Raw genomic sequence first — 23,020 nt, 5'->3', positions numbered from 1 at the left:
CATAATGAACTCTCTGAATGATCTTTAAAGCCTCTGCCAGCAAAGATTAGAGAATAACTGCAAGGATTATTGCTACATCCCCTTCAGTGGGCTCTCAGACGCTGTCCACTCTGAGTTGAATTGCTCACCCTTAATTTGAGGGCTAACTGAGGGTTAGCGGTTTGCTAAGACTTCTTAAGTGCCTGAGCATTGGTTATCTCACTGACTTCTGGAGTGCGGGTGGCAGGAAGTCAAGCCGGGCTAAGTGAGTAAAGAAGGGGTCTCCCATTAAACGCAACAAATTCAATTGCAACGTTTAATAAGTATTCATTCAGCACCCAAGGTTACAAAAATTGGGCCAAGTTGTTTGGAAAGAAAAAATTGTTATAGATTGACTAAAGTACTCTTTTTTCATTGCTATTAGAACTCTCTTCGCAGTACAAACTTAATGACCCCAACGGGCATTTAAATAAGGTAACTACTGAGACAGACTTAAAGGTAAATGAAATCCATTGTTTAAGAGATATTTCAAATTATAATCAAGTAACATGTGAACACAAACATAGAGCTAAAATGCAAAGTTACAGCTTTTCTCCCTTAGAGAAAACTTCTTTGACTATTTCTATTTTAGTACTCTTGATTGTAAACCCAATAGCCCCAAGTAACGTATTTAAACCACTAATTCTTGATTTATAATTCTTTAGCTGTCTTTATTATTTAGTGTGAAAAATATTCACATGATCCCCTACAGGCATCTCTTCTCCCAATGTCTTTTTAAAATATACATAATCTTGGGGCGCCTGGGTGGCTCAGTCGGTTAAGCATTCAACTTTTGATTTTGGCTCAGGTCATGATCTCGCGGTTCAGGGGATTGAGCCCTGCCTCAGGATGCACGGAACCTGCTTGCGATAATCTCTCTCCCTCTCTCTCTGCCCCTTTCCTGTGCTCTCTCTCTCTCTCAAAATAAATAAATAAGCTTAGAAAAATAAATATGCATAGTCTCTTGATTATTATGTATAAATTTTTAAATAACCTGAATACTTAAAGTGATTCAAGAACTTTAGATAGTATCTCAGCTTCCTCCTGTAAAAGAAGAAATGTGGTCCATCCTAATCCCTGCCGGTTAGCCTGCAGTCTGCAGGGCTTCGCCTGTGGACCGGCGTGCTCTAGAAGCTTCACCCAGAGAAGTGAGTGAATCTTCAGTAGGTTTGTGTCAGGGTGGCATCTCGTCACTCAGTGGGGGTGGGGGTGGGGATGGGAGAGAAGAAATGATTTTCTACTTCCATCTACCTCTTCTTTCTCGACACACCATCGCTCAACTTTTCACACCTGTACTCCCAATGTCATGAACTCAAAGTTTATAACATTTATATAGTTTTTTTAGGTTTTTAAAAAGTACTTTCACAACCAGGAGCATATTTGCCATCTCCCTTGTGAAGGGACATTTGGCAATGAATGAGACATGTGAATGGTGTCCCAAGGGCATCCATTGGGTAGAGGCCAGGGATGCTGCTAAATATCGGACCATGAATAGGACTGTCCACCACAGCAAAGAATTATTGGGCCCAAATGTTAGTAGCTCTAAGTTTGGGAAACCATGGATTCCGTAGGCTTATTCTGAAAAATGGAAACCAAAAAAGACAATTTCGAAAATATCATACCACAGAATCCACTGAAGAGCCAGGTAATAGCTTCTGTGTCATCCAAAGGAGAATCTTAAAAGCACCAAGGTTGAACGATATACATTTTCTTCAACTTCATTATTCAATAGAAATCATGCCACATTGCTTCTTACTTGGATCAGGATTTTTTTGGTATATTTTTGTTATTCCTGGAATTTCTAATGTCTTATTTTAATCTCATGAAAGAAGAAATACATGTTTTGTTTTTTGTTTTTGTTTTTGTTTTTATTACACCGCTAGGATCATGCAGCTCCTTCTGAAAATGTCAGTTTTTTGCAGACTGCTTTTCATGACTGCCGTGTAGCTGTCATATAGGGATTTTGTTTCCCCTGTCTCTTTCATGCCCCTCTCCAATCATTTTAGATTCGGCATCTTCACGCGTTAGATTTCTTTTTCATTTTGCCAATATATGTTCTCATGTAATTATGTCAAGAATGATGTAGGAGATAAAAAAGTTTGAATACCTTCACACTTAATGGTTTAGCAAAGCTATAGATCCTCAGTTTCACAGCCATGTAGCTCAAAGCTTTGGGGATGTTATTTTACTGTCATTGAGTATCCAGTGATCCTGAAAAGAAGCTTCATGTCCGTCTCACTCTAAATCCTTTGGGAGATACACTCCCAAAACTTTTGGAGCTTCTCATAAGCCTTGGTTGAACTTGTTCATTTAGGCTATTTTGGGGTTAAATTCACATAAAAAAGGTGTTTGTATTTTTCACGTAAAACAAAATATGAAGACGGGAGCTTCTGATTTGAAGGTTCTCAGCTAGTGTTTCTGAGACCTCTAGGTCTAACCTTACGGTTCTCGGTTCACTGCAGCAACCTTAAGCATCATGACCTCCTGACAACACAAGAAAGCATGAACTTCTCCTCCTCCTCTTCTTCCTCTTCCTGCTCCTTCTCTCTTTTTTTTTTCTGTCGTCTTCTTCCATTTCTTAGTCTTCCTCTCTCTCCTTCTCCTCCTGTCTCTCTCTTTCTCTTAATCAGAAAGACATTCCCTTTCTCAAAATCCCCCTTAGCCACCTTCCCCCCTTCAGTCCATTGGCCACAATTGGCAAGCATCTTTACTTGGTCACTGATCAAGTAGACAGTGTATGCTTGTCTCCTGTCATTGGGAGAGTATGGACCTTGCCTTATGTAATTTTCTCAATAATTCAGATTCCTCTGAGTAAAAAGGAACAGACTATCTATTGGGTAAATAAATGACAATATCTGTAGTATTTTGAAATTTCACCAGTAACAGCATGCATGGACTGTTTTTTTAATTTAATAATTTAATTTAATTTAACTTAATTTAATTTCATGATTCCTTTTAATCTAAAGAGTCATTTTTATTAGCTTTGGGAAATTTTGGTCTACCGTGAAGTTCCCCATAATTTCTTTCTCCCCTTCCTCAGGAACTACTAACAGAGAGGTGCTGGCCCTCCTGGACTGGTGCCTTTTGACTTTCATTTTTTTTTCTCAAATTGTTTTTATGTTTCTTTTGTAAACCATGTTCTTAAAAAGTTCTAAATTCAGTTCCATAAAGTCCCTACATTTCTCCTTTTTCAATGTAAGTTGTTTTTATGTTAGTGCAAGATCTTGAATCTGTAGTGAAAGACTAATTAAGATTTTCTTAAAGTTTTATTTTCTTCTGAAATTATTATTCTTTGTTATAGGGCCATATGTTTTGATTGACTAGCTCTTAGTCATATTTGTTCATGTTGAAGATTTTTCTCACATCTTTGGAAACACTGAAATGTAGATTCCATGGCTGCGTTCTCTCCCTGCCCTCTCTGCACCCCCCATGACCCTGGCCCAGAATTCCTGGCCTCTTCTGCCCCGAATGAGAACATATATTACAAGCTCTAAGCATGACGACAGGAAAGAACATCCATCAGACAGTACTTCTGTACCACCACCAGAGCCAGAAGGGGGGCGGGGGAGGGACATCCTATCCTGAGGTACCAAAACCGACTCTGAAAGTTTTATCCAATTCCAAAAGGTCACTGTGGTTCTGAAGAGAATTTCTTAACTTTAGACCAAAAATAAAAATTTATATCTTGTACATGGTATATTTGTTGGTTTGGGGAATGTTTAAAGGTTGTGAAAGATAATTCGTTCAATCAGTTCCCATTTCTGCCTTACTCCCAACCTTGGCTCTTCATACTTGTTGAATCTAAGCGCCAGCCTACAAAACATGGCTCCAATCTCCACTCATGACTTCTCTCCAAGTTATGATCGTTACTTTCTCCACTACTATAATGTATAAATCATACCACAGTAGCCTTCTGTCTTCCTGAAATTCATCCCAATCTTGGTCCATTCGTGACCTCTTTCCCCATTCACATTTAAAAAAATTAAAGTATATAGTCTTGTACTCTCTAGTTAACATTTCAATGATTACTGAGAACTGGGAAGACTGCTGGTTTTCTGCGGTATTGAGAAGGAAGTAAAATCAAGTTTTATTTTATTGGCTGAATATTCTGCTCAAGTGTACATCTTCCAATGTTTATGTGGTCTTACACGATCATAAATAGCCTCCATTTCTATTCCTTGCTCATATATCAAGTCCACATAAATCTAATCCTCACAACATTTTCCTCACTGCATTTTGTAATATACTTACATTGTTTACACCAAGGCTGCATCTTTTTTTTTTTTTTACATTTATTTATATTTTGAAAGACAGAGACAGAGCATGAGCAGGGAAGGAGCAGAGAGAGAGGGAGAAACAGAATCTGAAGCAGACTCCAGGCTCTGAGATATCAGCACAGAGCCCGACGTGGGGCTCGAATTCAAGAACTGTGAGATCATGACCTGAGTCAAAGTTGGACGCTTAACAGACTGAGCCACCCAAGCGCCCAGCCAAGGCTACATCTTTTAGCACAGTCATGGCACATGCTATAAGCTCAGGGAACATTATCCATACTAATGGATTAATGAAGTCACATCAATCCCCAAATATTCCAGAAGATGGGCTAGTGTTAATAGTTGCTAAAAAGCAAAACAACTTGTGAAATATTATCATGAATGTTTTTTGCAATTTGTGTGCTTTACAACTAGCAATTACTAGTATTGGTTCCCCTTCGGCCTTCCGATTATTTGTCCATATTGCGCCACAGGCCTTGATTGAGCAATCTCTCTTTGTCTTTAACCCAATATAAACTACCTGTCTCCTAATTTGGCAAAACGTCCCCAACATTTTCCTTTTTGCGATTTCCATCACCCACTATATTAAATTCTCAACGCTTCTAGGAGAATTAAGGTGGTTCACAGTAATATTTATACCATTCAAACAAGGGTTTTATAGGGGCACCTGGGTGGCTCAGTCGGTTGGGCGGCTGACTTCGGCAAAGGTCATGATCTCACGGTCTGTGAGTTCGAGCCCCACGTCGGGCTCTGTGCTGACAGCTCAGAGCCTGGAGCCTGTTTCACATTCTGTGTCTCCCTCTCTCTGACCCTCCCCCGTTCATGCTCTGTCTCTCTCTGTCTCAAAAATAAATAAACGTTAAAAAAAAAATTTAACAAAAAAAACCAAGGGTTTTATGGTCAAATATTTGTATAGTTCAAAGACTTTGTTTTTTTCTCTACTCTGCCACTTGCTAATTGTGTGACTCTGGGCGATCAGGAAACCTCTCCAGCCTCAGTTCCCTTTCTCTGTAAAATGTGGATAAGCAACAGCACGTTATAGTACGCCATGTGCGGTGGGAGAACTGAGTGAGACGTTGGATGCAAAGCACTCAGCAGTTTCTTCTATATGGTTAGTGCTGACAAAAGTTAGAAAATTATATAGCAAATAATAAGACAGCACAAAAAGAGGAAATTGCAGTCATAACGTCTCTGGCACCAATGAGAAAAAAAAAAAAATTGGAGATTTAAAAGCAAGCTGGAAACATCAAGGGTCCAAATGAAATAGACACTCCCAAATTAACGGTGTAATATCTGTACGTGGTAAAAATTGTGTATTCAATAAATGAGGGTACATAGTATTAGTATAGACAGTAAATGCATAGCATTGGGTGAAAGTATTATCTTTGGTAAATGAGAGTAGTCATTTGCAGATGTGAACTCACTGGATTAAAAAAGCAAAATACAATTTGTATCTGCTTCCATCTGAGCCATTTCTGGTCAGTTTTATCTTTTATCTCCAGGGAACTCCTTGGGAAAACTCACACAGTATCTACGGGAGAAAGAATGCCAGTCAACAGTCCTCAAAATCTTGATTGCATATTTCAGCAGTAAAAACTTTTCAGGACCTCTCTATTTTTGTATATGTATGTTTATTTATGAAGTTTTTATATGTAATACTAAATACTGTTCTAAAACTGTTCTAAAATTTACAAAGCCACAACATAAGGAAGTAATGAGCAAACATTATAATATACCCTCTTATATTTCAAAGCATCATTTTATATGTAAATTCCATAACTGAAAAGGGAAATTCTCAGGGCAGACAAATTCTGATGAAGTGTTCGAACAGCCAAGGAGGCTGGTTTGGCTTTCTCGAGCATCAAGTTGTATCTAATTCTGACTGTAAGAACTTGAGCCACTGAAGACTGAAGTTTATTGGAATTACAGGCAGAGGTAATCTTTTCAAATCCATTTCATCCCTTGCCTAAAGTGGTGCTTGTCAAATAATTAATTACATCAGAAGTTAAAAGACAACATAGTGGAAAATAATAGTGCTGTTGAAATTTTTCATGTCATGCGCTCATAGAAATGAGGTTATTTGTATAGCGCATAGGAGTAAACGGCCAAGGCTCCTTGCAGCCCGAAGTAACTGGTCATAGGTCTCTGTCTCCCCTTGGCTGTTCCAGGGATCTGAGGGCTGAGGTGCTAGGCATAGCTGGAACTGATTTCTGGGATACCAGTGGAGCCACGCTGCCTGAGACCACAGATTGCTTCCCGTGAGGAAGTGATTTCTGAGTTGTGTTTTGAAAGATGTGAGTCAAAAAATGGTTCTTAGTACTTTGACATTTTCATGTACTGTGCAACCGCAGCATTTTTAGACCTGATTATTTTGTGTCTTTCTAATCCCCCTCTCCAGACTGCATGTATTCTAGAAGAGTTTGAGCCGCGTAGCCTTCCTGACACGACATCTTCTCAACTACTTTGCAAACGACTGCCAGATTTGTTCTCAAGCACTGCTTTCTTCAAGTCTCCGCATTATTTCAAAACCTCATTGACTGTATCTCGGTGCATCAAATGCAAGTACGTACGACTAGCTTTGACTGCTCCTCGTAACATGGGTCTATCGCCATACACACTTTTGTTTCTCAGACTTTTCATGCCTTCGTATAGGTAACCATCCATTCATTTATGCACCACACATGTATGAATGTCACATATGCACCTGCTGTTGTGTTAGGCATTAAGGATTTATGAATTAATAAGACCCGCCCTTGCTAAACTAGCAGCCAAGTGTGGGAAAATAGAAAGATTATTACATACAGCGTGATAAATGTTCTAGTCGAGTTACAAATAAAGTACAGCAGCAAGGGATTGTTCTTTATTGGCCACTGCTCTTGTGTAAATAAGGCGATGATACAGAGGGCTTTAGTGGTGTTGGATTATTGAAATGTTTTCACGTTCCTTAAAATGTTGCCAGCGGAAGGGTTTTATTTCAGAAATGAATCTGCTCTGATAGTTTGTTTACAGGAAAAATGTGGCAGACAGTGTGATGCAGTGGAACAGGCTCTAAAGGGTCGAATTCTAAAATGTGATTTACTGACTATATGGTATAGAATGAATCATTTACTACTTTAGGCCTCCGTTGTCTCATTTACAAAATAAGGACTTGGCCCATGTAATCTGTAGTGACCATTTCAATTCTGGATTAAAACGTATGGTTGTTTATTTGGCCACTATGGATTCTGCCCTCTCAGATGTCCAGATAAGAATATTTGTAATCCGCTCCAGACAGATGGGAACTGGGATCCTCGGGTAAGAGTGGTTCTGAAACACACTTGGGCTGGGCTTCTTAACCTCATGCATAAGGGCATCAGCTAGATATTATAGGAATTATAATATCGATATATTTATATCTATATATCTATAGCAAAGTGTCAAAGGTGCCCCTCCTTCTTCAGGTGTGGACACAGGGGGTAACAGTCTGGAGGACAAGGGGAGCAAAGTGGGCCCTGAGGTGCAAGCCTCCTAGCAGACCCTGATGATTTTCTTCAGGCTCCTGGCCAGATAAAAAGTGGCTCTCTGCTGGGGCAACTTTAAAAGGAGGATGCTCAAATGGAATTGGGATGAGTTGTATTTGTTCTTTTCTTAAAGCAGAAGCTTTAAAGCTCTTGGATATTCCACACCTGACTGAGTCTGACCTCCTGTCATTTCACTCCTTAAATCCTCTTAAAGGCCTCAACATTTTGTGTATTTTACCCATACCTTTCAAAAATAACTTGCGTTTCCTTATGAACGTTTTAAAGGCTTTTTTTATGATTACAGTATGATTCCATAGCTAGAGTTCAGCTCTTTTACCACAGTCTTTGCATGAAATGTATGCAAGTTTGACATTTGTCTTGCACATGGGCAATTAATATTCAAGAAAACTAGTGGCTCAAACCTCCCATATTTGTTGTCAAGGTGTCAGAAATTCCTTTGTCTGTAGAACTTATTCAGATTAGTTGTCTAGGTCCCAAATGCCAAGACTCTAAAATAATAAGAAAAAAGAAGAAGAAGAAGAAGAAGATTGGATAAAGCTTTAAAGAAAAAATGAGGTCTAAAGTTAAGAGGAATGCCACACATTCACTCTTTCCATCTTTTCTACGAATGGTTCTGCTCTGCATTACAAAATGGGTGGATTAGTATGGAGAGAGGAAGAAATTGACGTGGGAAGGAATTATCCAAGATTTCACATATGGAGAAGGGGTTTATTTTCTTTATATAAATTTTCATAAAATGTACTTTGTTTTCCAAAAAACTTTTTGTAAAGTTTATGGTCAATGCTATTTTTGTGGGATCACTTGTCAGAATTCATGTAATGAAATATTTTCTCAGCATTTTGCAAGCTAGACTGGTCTTCTGGGACTTTGATTCTTTGGTTGAAAAAAAAGTAATGAACGTCTATGACATTAATGTTCCTATCTAACAATGACATATTTTCATCTTGCATTTTATCCATAGATAATCAAAGGAACTATATATTTATCAAATCCTCTGCTGTTTAAAGTGAGTGTGTAAATTTCCTCTACATTTTCAGCATCTGCTACACATCAAGACTTCTTTCTTGGGAAAGAAAGTTGACACGGGTGGGAGAATATCAAAGAGGAATAACGGGGAGAAACAACATAGTCACCATTTGTGATAGCTCCACGATTTCTTTATGTATCCTTCTCACGATGGCATACTCAGAGCCTTGTACAGTGCTGCTAGGCACACATAGATACATACTTAAAGATGCTTACTAGCCTACATGTCATAAATCAACTTCCATGGTGTTCCTCCTTCTGTTCTTGTCACTTTGCTTTCTCTGGTCAACCTATCTAAGAAAAATGTACTTAAGAAGTGATATTTCTGCCCAGCATGTACCCATACCTGTATTTGTTCCCTTGATTATTATGAAATGAAAAGTCATGACAGCAGGCAATTTTCTCGGTTGGTTCCTCACTGTAATTCTAGAAAGCTACCTTAGGAGTACCAAAGAAGACATTCTGTAAGTACTCTCTAAGTAAATGAACAAGTGAACAGATACATGTAGTTTGAAAGGAAAGGAAAGGAATGAATAGATGGACAAAACATGAAGATGAAAATTTCATAATAATGGATAACTCATTGTAGAGAGAGGGTGAGATGGAGTTCAAGCTATGTCCAAAAATTACTAGATGATTGAGAGACCGAGCTTGTCAGTAACTGAAAGCAGATGTAGAGAAGAAGGTAGGAGAGAGGGCAGAGAAAGTGTTCATTTTGAAAACCTGCCTAGCTCTCTTGTTGGAGATGTCTATCAGATTGCAGAAAGGCAACTGGGAAGCCTAGGGAAGAAATAGGACTAGAAAAGTAAAGTGAAATATTATTATCACAGAATTCATAGTTTAAATTTTCATATACATTATTCCTTCTGCCAGGAATGATCACTTTTTCTTCATCTATCTTGACAAGTGCTGTATTTTTTCTTCATGGTCCGGATCAACAGTGACCTCATTTGGCAAGTCTCATTGACAGAAGGATCTTTCGCCATTTCTCCCTTGGTACCATCATTATATTTTTCCTCGAAGACAGTAATACACTTATGGCACAGCATTGCAAACCATAAGCTATATCCCTGTCTGTTCTAACTCCCATGTCCATACATACTTAGCTATCCCTGAGGGCAAGAAACATATGTATCATTAAATGATAGTGATAAAACTTTAATAATAGTAATGAGCACTTTAAATCTGAATTAATGAAAGTAGTAAATGGAATCAATCAATAAGAGAGTTCAGAGAAGCTGATACTAGAACATTGGGGAAAGCTATATTAAAATGGATGAAGAAAAGGAATTTATGATTGGTGAAGAGAGAACAGTAAAGATCGAGATGGAGCAGAGGGGTGGGAAACGAAGCAAGGAATGTATTTGCTACCTTAGGGAAGGAAATTTGAAGAAAAAGGTGTTATTAAGGTCAAAACATAGACAAGACCCATGGGTTCCTAGTGGCTCAGGGCACTGGTGACCTATAAGACAATCATTTGGTGGAGTAAAGGGGATAGAAACAAGACTGAAGAGAGAATGAGAGACACACAATACTGAGCACAGGATGCAGTCGGTCTTTCCAAAAAACTTGATGACATGATGAACAGAGAGGTGATGATAATTCTAACAGCTGCAGGATCCTTAACAATGTCATATTCTTAGTTTACTTATAATTTTAATATGGAGCTACTATGCACTTTATTAAGTTTTTCTTTCTTTATTTATTTTGAGAGAGAACAAGAGAGAGCACAAGTGGGGAAGGAACAGAGAAAGAGGGAAAGAGAGAATCCCAAGCAGGCTCTGCACTATCAGCACAGAGCTCTCGGTGGGGCTCGAACTCACCGACTGTGAGATCCTTACCTGAGCCAAAATCAAGAGTTGGATGCTTAACTGACTGAGTCACTCAGGTGCTCCAAGATACTATGTATTAGAAGATATCCAATTTAAAAGAAGCCAAAACTGCAAGAGAAAGAGGCACTTAATGGAGTGATATCTCGGAGAGTGTAGGAGAGGAGAAGGATATGAACAAAGCAGGAGGATTTGATTGGCTTTGGAAAAGAGGGGAGATAACTCTGAAATGGGAGGAAAGAAGAAATAGTGAAAGTAAAGGATCTTGTTTTGTTTGTTTGTTTCTGCTGCCAGGAAAAATTAAGTGCACTGCGTAGAGTAAAAAGTTTTTTTAATCAATGTTATTAAAAAGATACAAAAGCAATAATTTTATCTGTGTCAAAAAGATTGCCAGTTAGATGTGAACTGAAACATACACATAATAATAGTCTTCCTGTGATGTAATTGAAATACAGTAGAAATTTTAATGACATTTACAAAATCTTTTAGAAGCTCAGAATACCCCTTTTGAGCATTTGATTATCTTAGCATTTTAATATTATAATTACAGCATGTCAGTACTCTATTTAAAATGTAATTATCAAAGCTCAGAGGAAACTGATTCTTGTGCATCCATAATTTCATACAATATAATTTTAGAGCTTGAGCTATTTTTGTTTTATCATTTTAGTCATAGAAACATAGTTGAAAGTCTAGGGACTTGTAGTTTTCATTTTTTGATAGGCTTTTAAAAATAATCTTTGCTTTAAAAGTGGCCTTGTCACTGAATACATGTTTATCTGAAATAAATCAAATCTCTTCTGGTAGAATAAAATGGTTCATGCAGTTTTCAAAAACATATCATGACAGCAAAACTATATCCTCAATAGAACATGTTTTGTAAAACTCTTTCATGCAAGCCATTTTACCCTACAAGAATTAGGACATTGTTAATTATATTGATTGATGGATGATTTAGTAATTTCATTCGAGTATATACTTAAATGTCATCTCAAAATGGCCTTTTCCAACTACCTTATTTTAAATACCCCCTCAACAAAATGTAACTCCTTGACATCTGGGGCTTTGCCTTGTTCATCCCTGGAGCCCAGAAAGAAGGTCTTTCTTGTTGAATCAACAACTGTTTTAGGTGATGTATGTATATGCTTAAGACAATGATGTCAGCATTGATTAAAACAGTGCTGGTTCCCAAAATATCTGGTATCAGAATCACCCGGAGAGACTTTGAAATATTAAGTTTTCCAATCTTCACTTGTTGGAGACACTATTTTGATGGGTTTGAAGTAGAATTTAGGATTTTAAAAATACTACCTTACGTGTTTTGCATGATAAGTTAGAATGGGAATGGCACTCAACTCTCATTCCTTTTTTATTAAAAATTTCATAACCTATGTCTCTTTCCTTCTTCCTTCTCTCCTTCTTCCTTCCTTCCTTCCTTCCTTCCTTCCTTCCTTCTTTCTTTCCTTCCTCTGACATGTATTATTAAGCACAGTAAATATTAAACGTTGTAGATACCAAAATGAAGTAACTAATCATCCTTGCCCTTAAAATGCATAATGCTAAACAATGGAAAGTTTTTACTCTTTGAGAGGGCAAACACTTATCACAAAGAGTAAAAGATAAGCAAATAATGAGTGAAGAAGCTGGTTAATACAACTTGTGTATGCACGAGTGTGTTTAAAAAATGAGGTGTGAATGAAATAATGAAGCTAATCTTCTTATGAAAGTTATGACAGACCCAGGAGACAATCCAAAAGAGACACTGTAAATACACTGTGAGAAAGAGCATAGTTTTTTGGAATAACTGTAGAAAAAAGAATCCCCAAATGGCTTGAGCTAGTCTCCTACATAAAAACACTGATTCCTTATTCAAACAACCTCTTCGCATTTAGTAGAAACGTATATAGTGGTAAGGTTCTTTGGCCAACTAAGTCCAACTAGTTCATTAGCTGCTTGAAAGAGGTAGGCCCCCAGATCATACCCACTGTAACCAAATTTCTCATCGCATTACATTCAAGACACTGAAGAAAGATGGCAGGAACCTGTTACTTTTACTTGCGACTCTGGCTTGGAAGACAATTCCTCTCTCCTTCCTGTAACTTCCCTGCAGAATACTTCTCAACACACTTCTCACCACGATCTTTGTAAGTTAATGCAGAGTCTACAGCAAGGAGGGGATCTGGGCACAAAAAATGCAGCAGAGGGAAGGCATCCTTTCTCCTGCCCCGCTCATTACCGTTCCTTCTTTGTAGGTCTCCTCCCTCTGCACCAATACAGTTAGCTCAAAAGCAAGGCAAAAAGAGGGACCTAGGACTCAAGAGGGTGGCTGGAATTGCTCTCTGCTGATAAAAGAGAAGGGGATGACTATGTAAGGAGGCATGGGTAATCCACTTTGATAGCGGATGGTACTGTTAACAACGAAGAGAATTCGAGAGCCACCCACGTTTGGCAAACCGCATTTGGGTGTAGTAAGTTCAGGTGTGCATACATACAGCAAGCTTCGTTATTGTAATACCTTGCAGTAACACTGAGAATGATAAAAGATTTTCCATTTATTTAAACGGTTTAATTTATTTTATTTTTTAAAAGGCGTTTAGTTTAACACAGCTGCTGTGTTAGTTTGATGTCAGATCTGCTTACCACAGATTAAAATGGAATAACAGAAAATTCCAGAAGCATTTGCTTTTCAAAGAATGTCAACTAAGGCACACATAGGTATTGATATCAAAGTGGAAAACAGGATTAAATTTTACCCTATCTCTATGCTTGTCTAGTGGGTCCTTTATCTTAGCATTTGCTATACTGAATTGATCTGAGTCTGTTGGACCATCTACAAGACTAAGATTTTTGAGGGATTTCTGGTGTTCTGATAAACCTGTTCTGGAGTGTGAGAACCCTGATTTGTATCATATTCCTATTTTATTGGTGTAAATACGCCCACCATCACTGATTTCGAGTTACCAAAGGTTTTTTTTTTTTAACGTTTATTTATTTTTGAGAGAGAGACAGAGACAGAGTGCAAGGGTGGAGGGGACACAAAGAGATGGAGACACAGAATCCGAAGCAGGTTCCAGGCTCTGAGCTGTCAGCACAGAGCCCCACGCAGAGCTCGAACCAATGAACCATGAGATCGTGACCTGAGCTGAAGTTGGACGCTTACCTGACTGAGCCACCCAGGTGCCCCTCAGGTTGCCAAAAGTTTAACAAACCTCCCAAATCAGTTCTTGGGTCCAGCGCATGACTGGCTGGGACAGTCTTTGCCCCACTGCCACATAACACATGGCCCAGCACAGCCTGCTGTAGATTATCTGCTGGATTCTAGCTGGGAGAGTTTTAAAATAATTCTTATGAGAACGTCGGCTTTTCCGATTCCTTCATCGTTTGACTCCAGGGCATGCCACCTTTTATGGAAGCAATTTTACTTTCTCCAGCCAATGCCAACCCCTCTCATACCCCATGAGAGACGAAAAATAGAGGTTCAGCAAGATAGTGTCTTACGTACTCTCACACAAAGTTCATGAACTTCAATTTCGGAATGTAGTAATATTTCAAAAGCTGCTTTGAGGGCTCAAGTAGGCTTGTCTTATGTCATTAAACGGATAGTAGTTAATCATATAATTATTTCAGGATTATTTCAGGATTCCTGGTAAGATTTTTTAATAGAGTGCAAATCGATGAGAAGAATGCCCGCCTTTTTGTTACCAAAGAGGACAAAGAATATTTAGAGTGACTTAAATATGCTAGAAGTTGTTTAATTTTATATCTGTTGCCACCTATTTTATAAATTAAAAGAGAGACAGCTAAAACCTAAGTTGAACAAGTTAGGCAATTGCAGCAGCAGAAGATTAGACCCTTGTCTGACTAATTTCAAAGTCTTTGCTTGTATGGTGAGAAGCTACAAAGCGGAGCTATGTGTGGGAGCTGGGTAGGGGTCTAAACATAGCCTTCGCCTGCCCTTGCCTTCTGAAAAGGGCGCTGTTCCCTGCTCAGTTCTGGGCTTCTGAATGGGTCAACCCTTTGAATTTAAAAAGTCAAAAGAGAAGGCCGAAATAATCCATATGAGGAAGAAAATTCCCAGTCTTGGAAATAAGAACTAGCGTGGCAGCAACCAGGTGCTGTTTTAAGAAACTCAGAGGAAGAAGACAGAGGATGAGATCATGCTCTGATAAATACCACCTCAGGAGAGAAAAGAGAGACTTAGAGGGTTTTTAATGGAGTTTTGCTAGATTTGGCAACTGTAATTCTCCCTCTGCTGCTGATTTACATTTTATGTATTTCCCTAACTGAAGCTTGCCTAAACATAACCCCACTTTATTCTAGTGGTTCCTAATCAGAAAAAGGAAGAAAGGAAGAAAGGAAGGAAGGAAGGAAAGAAAAGAGAAAGAAAGAAAGAAAGAAAGAAAGAAAGAAAGAAAGAGAAAAAAGAAAGAAAAGGAGAAAGAAAGAAAAAGGGAGGGAGTAGGAAAGATATCAATGTTTGAGGTCAGCTATTTCTATGATTTCGTCCTTTTTTTAAACATGAAGGTTGTTACAGATTTTTTTTTAGTCAGGTCATAAATACAAAGGAAGGATTTTCATGAGACTTCAAAAACATAGTACTTTGGCAATTTTACTAGAGTTATATATTTCATGTATAATTAAAAAGTAAAATATACACAGCTTTCCCTTCTTCCCTGAACAGCAGTGGTATTTTCCAGTTAAGGCAAAAATAATAATAATAATGAGAAAGAGTTGCTCACCATTTATTATTCTACCAATGGTATAGTTCGCTTAACTTTTTTCTGCTTGTTAGCTCTTGAGTATATTAGACTGTGTATTGACTATATATTCTGCTTCACAACCAAAAGGAATCCAGCCACGTTTCCTCAAGTATTAAAACTGATAGCCTTGAATACGTCAGAGGCTAAGTCTGATAGACATGGACTTCTGTGAAGCCAGTTCTTTATTTTGATTTATGTGGTTATCTAAAATGATTTTCAGAAAACTGATTAAAAATATTTTGGGGGCGCCTGGGTGGCTCGGTCGGTTAAGCGTCCGACTTCGGCTCAGGTCGTGATCTCACGGTCCGTGGGTTCGAGCCCCGTGTCGGGCTCTGTGCTGACGGCTCAGAGCCTGGAGCCTGCTTCCGATTCTGTGTCTCCCTCTCTCTGACCCTCCCCCATTCATGCTCTGTCTCTCTCTGTCTCAAAAATAAATAAACGTTAAAAAAAAAATTAAAAAAAAATATTTTGGAGATTTCCAAACATGCAGCTCACAGGCATTGAAAAATACAGTTTCAAGGCCAAAGACCTGACCGTATATCAAACAGCAAACAGAAGTGAGCAAAAGTGCCATGTATATTTTTGCCTCGATTGTGTGCGTTCTTCTTTAGAGCCACCCAAGGGCTAACTCTACAGACTTACACACTGAAACCAACAAACTGCCTCCTCTTGGATGTCTTTCCACCTTGCCATTATTGTCAGCATTTGGGGATGTATCTAAATTTCCCATGCGTGAAGAAGTCGCTAAATACAAGACAGTGGCCTCAGGGACATCCCGCCTTTCTCCGTATTCTCTGAATTTTTGAGTGTGCTTGTGGCAGTGGGAGATCACGCTGTTTATTTAGGGACTTATGATCATGTCAGTGAAGGTATCTGGTCATCCTCTCCCTCTCCTTGCCCCTCACATGAAACTCTGCACATTAGTCTTCATGCAGGGTTTAACTTCACTCCCAGCTTACAGCGGCGGCACCAAGTGAGAAATATGCTGGTGGGTTTGATTACGAAAGTGTTAGTATGTCAGAAAGAAATCACGAGGCATTTGGAAAACCTAATAATAAAACTGAAAATGGAAAACTTTGAGCAGCAAAACAAATCACATTTGGGGTTGTTTTCAGAATTTTCTCGTGAATTTGCAGAATTTAATTCCCTTGGGAAATCTGGACTGTCGAAAGAAGAGAAAATAAAAATTTTAGGTGTGGAGATTTATGCATTCCTCATGATTATAGGAGTTTTAATGTGAGCCCACAAAATGAATAACCTTCTAAAGGGCCTTTAATGTTTCTTAACTTGAAAAAAAATATGTATTGTTTTGTCTTGGAGAAGGGTTGTCTCTTCATGGCATTCCCTTTGTCTTAAGGGTGTATGGGTCAGTATTCTTACAGAGTTGAGATCAGCTTATATTTACAAGCCCTCTGCATATATTTTTAAATTTAATTTAATTTTTTTACAGAGAGAGAGAGCATGAGAGAGAGTGCATGAGTGGCAGGAGAAACAGAGAGAGAGAGAGAGAGATCGGGAAGAAGGATAGGCTCGATCCCTCAAGAGTCAGATGCTCAACCAACTGAGCCATTCGGATGCCCTTACAAGGCTCCTGAATCAAGCTTTGTGGCCTTGTTTTTCCTTCAACAGTTATTACAACAATATAAATTGAATGTTTACTGTATGCCAACACTGTGCTGGACATTTTGATCACATTGCTATCTATGTTTTCCTTGTGTAGTGATTTTAAACAATTTAGGTCTCTGGTGCTTTTGTAAATAAATCACATCCCATGAAACATGAATATTTGAAGAGTTAGGGACTAGAATTATAGTTTACTTGGGACTGCTAAAGCTATATCAAGAACTTTATCTTCCTGGATGACACAGACCAGGATATCCTCTGAATTGAGTTCGGGGATCCAGCCACCCCATTGTTATTAGGGCCATTTAGAGTTCTTGATAACTTATTTTGCTAAGTTGATATTAATATAAGGGAACATTGCAGAGATCAATTTACAGCAGAGTTTTCCAGGACATTGCTTCTAATGTTAGACAGTGTGGTAATTACTAGCTCAATGACCTTAAAAAGTTATTTTACCTCTGGGCTTCAGTATTTTTAACTGTGAAACGAACCATATGGTCACTAAAGTTTCATCTAACTCTAAAATCTAAGCTTCTAAAAGGACCCTTTGGTTAGATAAAATGTACAATATTCATCCACTCATTTTGTTATTGATCAAGGTTGGCCATAAACACCTTCATAGTATATATAAAAGTAGGAGTCTCTCTTCTTTTTTCATTGAAATCAGACTATAAATTAAGGTTGGACAATGGGATTACCTAAAGATCAGGACTGATATACCATGCTTTGAGTTTCTGTGATTTTCTTGGGTATACTTTGAGATAACCAGACATCTTGTCTGGACTTGCCAAAGGGGCTTCTATACCCAATGCAACTCTCCTGAAAGGGATAACTGTAGTCAGATTCCAGCTTGTTAGGGGCAGGGGGTTGCATTAGCTTGGAGCAGTGCTGATCATTTGTGGGATGTTAGGCTATTAATAGTTTGCTACTATAACAATAGATAGAGTGGCCAATTAACTAAAAACTGTAGAGTGGCTTCAACAAATAGATGTTTAAGTTTTGCACCTGTAATAGTACTGGGCAGGTTTATTAGCTGGTGGTTGAGGCGGGGCGGGGGGGGGGGGGGGAGTGGTCCTATTTCATGAGTTCTTTAGAGATCCAGGGAGATAGAGGCTCTTCTCCCTTCAACAAATAGCTTCTGTGTTGGTCGCTGCTTGGGTTATTCTTGAAGTAATCTTCATGCTAACCAGTTAGAAGTAAAAACGAGCATGAAAGAGTATTAAAGTAGAGATTTATATGGACTTGCACCTGCATGCTGTAATTTCTATTTCTCCCATATCTTCTTGGTTAAAATCAGTCACTGGCTTGACCTGGCTAGACAAAATTTTTGAAATGCTCTACCTGACTGGGCAATCAGTAAGCAGCAACAACTCCACCCAGTGGAAAGACAAATACAAATTTCTGGTGGGCAGCTAGCTCTCTCGACCATGCTTTACCTCTGCTCGCCAAATTTTTATGCACAACTTTTTCCCCACACGTACAACGTAGTTGTCCCCCTTCCCCAAAGGAGATGACCCAAATTCCCGTGTAGTCGCTGTATCCTGCTGAAAGTCCGTGATCTCTCCATACGGTTAAGTGATCTACAATTTAAAGATGAATCAATGTGCCTCCGTTATGTTCATTATACACAAGTGGGGATGCAACAGGGTATCAACAAATAAATAATCCCACTGATGAATGGGAGCCAAAGAGTAGTCACAGATGAGAACCTGTTGGGAGTCAGAGATAAAACCATCACTACCACTATTACTTCTAGACAGTCGTGAAACCCGTGCTAAGGACAGTAGAGGAAAGTAGGAATGGGTGCTGAGTGCTAACCCAGCCCACCTGCTACAATCAATGAGACTACTGTAACTGGAGTACAGTGACAGAGAAGGGATGTTAGAAAATGAGGTTGGAAGATGCTAAGGATTTAGATTTTCAGTGTGATGGGAAACCATGGAGGGGTAGGAGAGTACTCTCCTTTTATGGTTTATATTTTAAGAGGGTCACTCTGTTGCAATCTGGATAATAGACTCCAGAGGAGCAGGAGTGAAAGGAACGAGCATAGCTAGTGGGCTTCTGGAATAGTCTGGGGTTTGGACCATTAGTGGCTGGGATTGAATGGTAGCAATCACAAGACTTGATTAGATTAAAAAGTTACTTTGAAGATAAAACAAACATTGTATCTTTCTTCACTCGTTCTCTTCAGGATTTGGGCACAAATAAGTCAAATTACACTATCACCCAGGTACCCTAAGCTCTTGTCTACATGAGTTCACAAGATACTCCTCCTCTACTTTAGATTTCTAGAGACCCCAGGAGTGTCCATGCTCACAAATAAATCAATTCCAACCAAGTGTTTGCACTGTTCTTCCATTCCCTTTCATAGGTGTTCATACAAAGAGCACTCACTAATGGGCATTCTGTATACTCAACTTCATCTCAGACTTCACTTCCAGAGCCCAAAAGGACACACAACACAGTTAAGCAAAAGGGAATCGAAAAGTCAGACCTCATAAAATTTAGATACCCGACAGCTCTCAGAAGAAAGGATAAAATTGATCTGGTAAAATTTTTAAGCTGGAGTGGTTTGTCACTGGTGCTTTTTCTGAGTCTTAATTCTTTGCCCTTCTCACCCCAAACAGCTTTTCAGTATCAAAACTGATAAAATAAAACAAAAATCCCAAATCAGAGTGAAACAGTTCCAAAAAAAAATATCATTCTCTCTCCTCTGAACATAGATTTCTCCAGTGCAGGTATTAAAAAAGATAAATATAGGTACTTTCATTAGTTTGTAAACATTTGAGGTATACATCTCCCCAGAGACAACGTAATGATTCACTAAAGTTCATTACAATGCTGTATATTATAATATTTTACTTCTATTATTATTATTAATTCTATTTTATTACTGCTTTTGATAGGTGCTGCAAATATAGCTGAATTTTTACCTTCATCTCAAATACCTCTCCTGTTCCCTGGGCCTTCTGAGTATTGGAAAACCCCTGCAGGGTTTTTGTCCAGCCTCCTGTCATACCATACAGGGGGTCACCCATCACTTTCATCTCCTAATGAATGCACTTGGGATCAACTTCCTGGAGTGCTTGCTTCGGCAGCACATATACTAAAAAAATTTCCTGGAAATGGTTATTCGTTTCTTTCCTTGTCAGAAATAGTCAATACTTCAGTAGGTTCTTGCTTCTTTCCAAAAGTTCAATTTGAGTCATCTTTCAAATACAGATAGAACTTGTTATCACAGCATGTAATATCTTTACAGTGCAAGGAGTAGCTGGCCACTTTGCCCCTCCTGTTGTGATTGAAAGGTTATATTTTGAAAATGAACAGAAAAACAACAACAACAACAACAATAAACTTGAGTCCTGTCATCCTGGTTCAGGATAAACCTAGGAGACAGAAGAGTTTGAAAGTGTATTTATTTATCTGGAAGTACCTAGATTTCAACAAAGTCTTACCACAAAGAATCTTTGTTATTTTGGCTGAGTTCTCGGTACTTTTGTGGATTAGACTTGTTGGAGATTTTATGAAGGGTATCTCTTTCTCTCCTATACTTGCTAGGACAAGTTAGTTATCTTTTTTCTCTTTCAGTCAGATGACTCTGGAATTGAGATTCCAGCAAGCAGAGGGAAGACGTTTACAAACAGGGGAACTATCCTATCAACCAGTCAACCAATTATATATGGAGTGCATAGGATGTGTGAGAGTCTAGATAGACGAAAGTCTTTTCTGTACATAATCTTGCCATAGGAAGAGAAAAAGAAGAGAAAGAAAAAAACAAGAATCAGGTGAACAAGAATCTGTTCTGAGGCTCTCTGATATTCCTGGACCCCTGTAACAGAGAAGAACTGACATATGTGAATCGCCTGGGTCCAGCTATCTTGGGCATCGTCAGTAAAATAGATAATTCACCTTCAGATATTGGGAACTGGGACTATACAGACAAAGGGATACTGATACATATAATAAATTATACTGATTTATTAAAATTTGTTGCTGTTTGTGGTTTATGCATATCACCAAATAAATCAGCTTAATCATGTTTTAAGTGGTACTTGCAGAATTCATTCCTTCACACACCAGACGTGGTGAAATTCTCACTCTGGGTTAGATACTATTCCAAGCAAAGGTTAGAGATACTCCTTTTAAGAAGTCATGCAGATCTTTGGTATCATGAAGTTTAGTGGTTAACTACTAAATCTTAAAAATAAATTAAGAATGGGGCCTGGGTGGCTCAGTTGGTTAAGCATCCTACTCTTGGCTTCAGCTCAGGTCATGATCTCACGGTTGTGAGCAGGAGTCCCGAGTCAGGCTCCATGCTGAGCATGGAGGTTGGGATCCCCTCTTTCTCCCTCTCTTTCTGCCCCTTGACTGCTCATGGTCTCTCTCTCTCTCTTTCTCTCTCTCTTGCCCTCCCCCAAATTAATTAATTAATTAATTGATTATATAATTCAATGCAGTTCTTTCTGAATCTTTTATAGCCTTTATCATCTACATTAAGGCATTTACAGTATGGTAGACTTAAAACTAAGAACTTACGAAAGAGAACATTTAGACCTTAACTTTACCTCTAAGTCCTTATCCTAGAGTTTTCCATATTCATAGCAATGTGAATTTAAAAGTCATATTCATATTCATATTCATAGCAATGTGAATTTAAAAGACTTATGAAAAGCATAATTGTTTAAAATTATAAGACATTAAATGGCATTCAGATAAGAGATACTAGTTCTAATAAAGATTTTTAAAAAATAATAGGATACGCAAAACCCAGGTTTCATGTACATACCTCATGTTATGCCATATGAGGTATTTACAAAATAAAAATGGAACAATGGCATGGGCATTGAAGATCAATAGGCCACCTTCTCAATTTCATTTGATGGAATTACCATTGAAATGTACAAGTATAATCTGATTATGGCCTAGAAAATTCTGACATTGAGACTTACAACATAAATCAAATAGATTTTCTGACCTTGTTTTATTCTCTAGTCCATTTCAATTCTATTCTGAAACTCCTTATTGACAAAGAAACTTTGGCTAAAAGTTGATATTTTGACTAAAAGTGCATGAATCTGGCTTTAGGAAGACCACCTTCATCACACAGATAGGGTAGAAATCTTCCACATTGAAAGTAAAATTTTATAGTATGATTAAACTTGTTCATTTCTTTAAACAATGGAAATAAAAACATATTTCATTGTTTTTAAACATTAAACAGTGTGAAGTTTCTAGTTCGCTTTCAGATTGTGGATCATTTTAAGATGGTCTCAAATCATGTCTGCTTTTATTGCCTTTCGTTTATAGCTTTTGAATCTTTAGTGTTTAAGGGGGACTCAATAATTGTTAAGGTCATATTTAAAAGAAAATTGAAGCTTTTCTTGACAATACTTCAAAGTCTCTATTCATTTAACACAGAAATAACTCATTAAGCTTCTCAGGGTGACTTATTTGGGAATAGAATTAATGCGAATCCAATAATACAAAATGATGACATAGACCAGAAGAACCAGAATGAAAATGGAAAAAACTTTATGTAATTGCTTATCTTAATTTTATCTTTCTCCCTCTCCAAGAGTTTTATGGTCCTTTCCTAATCTGAAATAATTTCCCCTGAGGCCCTTGAATGTAATGAGTTTTAACTTAGTAACTGATAATTATAAACTACTCAGCCTCACTTTTTATTTTCTTATTGAATTATTGCTGCTTTCAGGCCATTTGATACAATTTTCATTTCTATCCATAAGTTGCTTTATTTATAGCAAAAGCAACTAATAGCACGGAGTGGCTTACAAAGGCTTATTGACCTTGAAACTTCCCATCATTTGTTAATTCCGTCTTTCCACTTTGCAGAAAGTGGACATATGCAATTCTGTGTGATTACATGGGATAAGTCACAGCTCTGTTATATATCCTATCCAAGTTGATGTTGACAGTCTAATTTTCTTGAGCTCTTATCATATGTCAGA

At 38.1% G+C, this 23,020-nt stretch overlaps 1 non-coding gene across 1 annotated transcript; it reads left to right on the top strand.

Annotated features, from left to right (window-relative positions):
• The first annotated feature begins 1,079 nt into the window (after window positions 1-1,079).
• Window positions 1,080-1,214, top strand: LOC128776614 (small nucleolar RNA SNORA52). Its single transcript, XR_008421783.1, has one exon. It is a non-coding gene; the product is annotated as a small nucleolar RNA SNORA52 (small nucleolar RNA).
• Window positions 1,215-23,020: the final 21,806 nt, after the last annotated feature.

This window comes from Panthera pardus, unplaced genomic scaffold (assembly GCF_024362965.1).
Source record: "Panthera pardus isolate Hobbes unplaced genomic scaffold, ASM2436296v1 HiC_scaffold_1, whole genome shotgun sequence".
Lineage (NCBI taxonomy): Eukaryota > Metazoa > Chordata > Mammalia > Carnivora > Felidae > Panthera > Panthera pardus.
This window is presented reverse-complemented; position numbering and strand designations above follow the sequence as displayed.